This window comes from Cornus florida, unplaced genomic scaffold, assembly GCF_030987335.1.
Source record: "Cornus florida cultivar Cherokee Brave unplaced genomic scaffold, ASM3098733v1 CherokeeBrave_3.0.0_Hap2_Chr09, whole genome shotgun sequence".
Classification (NCBI taxonomy): Eukaryota; Viridiplantae; Streptophyta; class Magnoliopsida; order Cornales; family Cornaceae; genus Cornus; species Cornus florida.
Window position 1 is genome coordinate 20,679,130 of NW_026775579.1, and position 4,747 is coordinate 20,683,876.

A 4,747-nucleotide genomic window follows, 5' to 3' on the forward strand; every position below is an offset into this window, starting at 1 on the left:
GAACGTGGTCAAAACATTTGCGTCATTAATCCATCATCAAAACCATTACATAATAGCTCAACTACCCACAAAATACACATCATTATCTAATAAAACTGTCTGGAATACTCATATAGTCTTACAAATACATCATTGTCTCACTACACAACAGTCGTAACTGGTACATCATTACAACTTAAAATTCATACAAAACTTCTCGATCTATATCCTGCCCCAAGGGCTCACACTAAACATCATCAACATCACCCGATCCGGAACCACACTACGGGATATGTCCACCATCCTGGCACAGATGAACCGGACACTGCACAAAGTGAACAGGCATCTGTCCAAACTCACGGGTAGCACCCATTACTAGAACAACTGTGTGCAGGTACCTCCTGTCACACCCAAACTCGCAGGTATCCCCCGCTATAAAACTCGCAAGTATCCCCCGCTACAGAACTCGTAGGTATCCCCCGCTACAAAACTCACAGGTATCCACCGCTACAGAATCACAGGTAACCCCCGTTACTATACCAGACACATAGGTATCCCCCGTTACGACACGACACGACTCACAGGTAGCCCCCGTTACAACACGATACGATGCACTGACAACAACATGACAAGATGCACATATTATAATACTACATGACTCCTAGGTAATTATGCAACACGGCTGACAAACTACCATGCAACACGACTCATAAACAACAATGCATCATGACTCACAGGTTGCCCCTATTATAACACGACACGACTCATATGTAGCCCCTGTTACAACATATGCCGGCTCATAGGTGTACCCCATTACAACCGACACGACTCATAGGTATCCCCCGTTATAACACATGCCGGCTCATAGGTGTACCCCATTACAACCGACACGACTCACAGGTATCCCCCGTTACAACACATGTCGGCTCACAGGTGTCCCACGTTAGAACCGATACGACTCACAGGTATCCCCCGTTACAACACATGCCAGCTCACAAGTGTCCCCCGTTAGAACCAACGCGACTCACAAGTATTCCCCATTACAATAGTCACAGGTAACCCCCGTTACAAAACTCACAGGTAACCCCCGTTACATCCAGCATAATTGTACATAGGCAATTGCTTAATCTCACAGGTATCCCCCACTACATAAGAATCAATCACAATAATATCTGATCCCCTTTATGGACAATCCCTCTTCATGTGGCCCGACTGACCACACCGAAAATAAACTCCGGAACTAAGTCTACCAAGAGGACACTCCGCCTTATGGTGTCCTGGCTGCTTACAGTGATAGCACACCAAACTTGTCGGAGAAGGCTCTAAAGAAACACCTACAATAGAATTAGCACCTACCATTCGCTGCTCCTGAGAAAACAATGAAGCACATCTGTGCCTCTTCCAGTCCTGAATCCTGGAAGAAGTACCCACACTCGTACCTCGTTCCTGAGAACCCATAATACCACTCATTTCTTGTCAATCCTTGGCTTCTGCTTCTGCCATCAGTGATCTCATGACCGCTTCTGAATAATTCTTTAATCCCAAAAGTGCCACCCCCGGCCTAATAGAACGGTTTAGGCCATACACAAAACGTCATGTCTTCTCCTCCTCGTTCCCCAACACATCCAAAGTGAAACGTGAGAGAGAAGTAAACTTATTCACATACTCCGTTACTGACATGTCACCTTGCTTGAGACTATCGAACTGCGTCCTCAATTCCCGTCTCTTAGTCTGCGGGAAATACTTTTCAAAGAAAAGACTCTTGAATGCATCCCAACTCGTACTATATATATCATGCGCGCCAGTCATGGTCTGTCACCACGATGCCGCGTTACTAACAAACTTGTGCGTAGCTAAGGTGATCTTCAACCGATCATCGGGCACAACTATTGCCCTGAAATGCTTTTCAACTTCATCAAGCTAGTCGTCTACAATTAATGGGTCTGGACCTCCTTCAAATGCTACTTTCATGAGTTTGTTAAATTGAAGCAGGTATCCAAGATTCCGCTCCATCTCCGTCTCCTGTGGCTGAATAGCAGGTTTTGGTACCACTTAAGGAGCTATGGTACTCGCTAAATTCTGAAAGGCTGAGGCTACAGCCCTTGCTACTAGAACTTCATCCTCCGGTACTTGTGGATCATCATCTACCTCTCTATCTCGGCCCTGTCCCATTAAAACCCTGTCTGGTTGGGATGGCCCTTCACCTACTCACTTTCCAACTTCATTCAGATCCATCTCTCTACGTCGTCCTCAAACACGATTCTACAATGACAACCAAATGATCAAAACAAGGATACATAAAGTAGCTCAATCCATGAGCTACGATACTCACACTAATCTTTCGATAAGAACTAAACATTTAGAAACATAGAAGTGATCAAGCCCCTCACTTACGTGGATCAAAACCTCTTGCAACTTAACATACAACACTGTCCCAAACACTCAAACCCGTCAAAAATGAAACCAACAAGTCATGCATATATCCACTCCTTAGTGGATGAACGACCACAACGTGAGGCGTGCAACTACATCCTAAAACAGGATCATAACTATCATACTCAACTACTTGTAATAAGAACTTGTATAACATGCTTTTAACAATACTAAACACTTAACAGTGAAGCACGTAGTCAACTAAGCATGTTTTCATCAACAGTAATAGTTAACAAATAACCACGTAACGAATCAAGCTTGTATCAAGTAAACTTAGTCATATAATCAGTTACACATAAATGTTTAACGTCATACAATTAGGCATGCTTTAAACAAATATAACCATCTCATTAATCATATAAATAACTTCACGTAAACATTTGGCAAATAGGCATGCTTTTATATTGATCAATCAGCGACTTAATAATAATAAACACCTTATCATTTAGCATGCTCTATTTTATTCGTGAGTTCGTAAATTATAAAATCAACTCGTATACAAACAAATAACAATTAATCATGCTTTTGAACTAAACAAACAATAACAACAAAAGTGTGCAATCACGTTAAATCCAACTCTAACCTCACTAGGTCGACCCTACCCGTCGTCTTTAGGTTTTTGAACCTAAAGCTCTTATACCAATTTTGTAATGACCCGAATGATTAGCGCTGAAAAGTGCACATTTAAACCCCTTAACCTTAGGTATTCTATGACCTTTATCTATCTTAATTTCCCGTTTTAGACTAATTTCGTGTTATTGCCCTTTTTAGGTGCTTATTCCCAAAATAAGCTAATTCAGCCAAATAAGAGCTTAAAAGAAGCTAACTCAAACTGGATGGAAGAAAGGAGCAAGTGGAAGCAGATTGAAGTAAGTATGGAATTCAGCAGGTTCGATCGATCACAAGTATATTTCAATCGATTGAAAGTTCGTTGATCTAGACATTTCAAGATGGGTACAAGCTCTTTTGTCCTTATCCAAATATCCCACAAAGTTCGATCAATCTAACAATTCTCAAATCAATCGAAAAGATTCCATCTTATCCTGTTGTACCACCCCACCTACCACTTTTGTCTCTTTCCCCAAAATATCTCAGATTTGTCCTTATCTAAAAAGGCGTCGCCATGGGAAGATCGATCTAGCCAAAGTTTGATAAATCTCAGCCATGTTCGATCGATCTCACCACAAGTTCGATCGATCGAACTTCCTCAAGCCCGAAAAGAGACAAAATTCAACTCATTAAAGGTTGGCTCATGGTGCAATCATTAGAGGAATATTGATGTGCGAGCCCAGACTATTGGGTGTGACATTTTAACCTACCTATATAAGGAATATGAGCTATTCTTGAGAGCATACTTGACATAACTTACATATTATATAACATATTCTTGGAGAGGAGGCTAGAGACATTCTTGAGAGGTTTTTCATCTACTTCAAGAAGATGAGCATTTCTACTATGGAGATAGCCCTTGAGGGTTGGAGGACACCATTCATGAGTGGCTAGACATCTTCTTGGGGCTAGAGTTAGCCCTAAGCATGCTTTCTTTATCTTGATTCGTGTATTTTTTAAGGAATTTGTGTTGTAATACATGTTTTGACATATTTATATACATAGATCTTGTTTATTCAATAATTTATGTAGTTTAATTCTTCCAAGTGACCATTTCATTCTATCCATATGTCTATGTATGCTAGAATAGATGTTTATGTGTTTATCTCTATTTCTTGTGTTGTTGATGCATATCTATGTGTATTAATGCTATAGATTTAGAGATTGTCATGACATAGTGCTTAATAGAATGCTCTTATGGTTTATTTGATGGTTCATACTCATTTCTTGATGAATTGTGCCTCTCCCTTAGTCTAATTAGTTTAATTTTCATATCATTAGCTTAGATGTAGTGTAGTTACTTTAGTTGTTAAATGGGAGGACAATCCATGCTTGTTGTTTGATATTCCATACTCATGAATGCAAGTAGTATATTTCTCTAATTTTGTGATGTGTTTGGATTGTGAGCTTAAAGAAGGATTAATGGCTTACTTTGATATATTATGTTATTCATTGTGTTATCTAGCTAATATACACTTAATTGGTCATCCATGCTTGTTGAAACAACCACACACACTCACTCTTGTTGCAACATAAGCCTTTCCCTCATTAATTATGAATTGAGTATAGAGAAAAGTGATGCTTAGTGGCAATCTCTAAATTCCAAGACCTCTCTCTCTTGTTTTCTCTATCCTTTTAATTACTTGCTTGATATTGATCTTGTTTAGTTTTAATTATAGTTTAATCAACCAAACAACCTACCTTTGATCACTCGACTTACTAACTC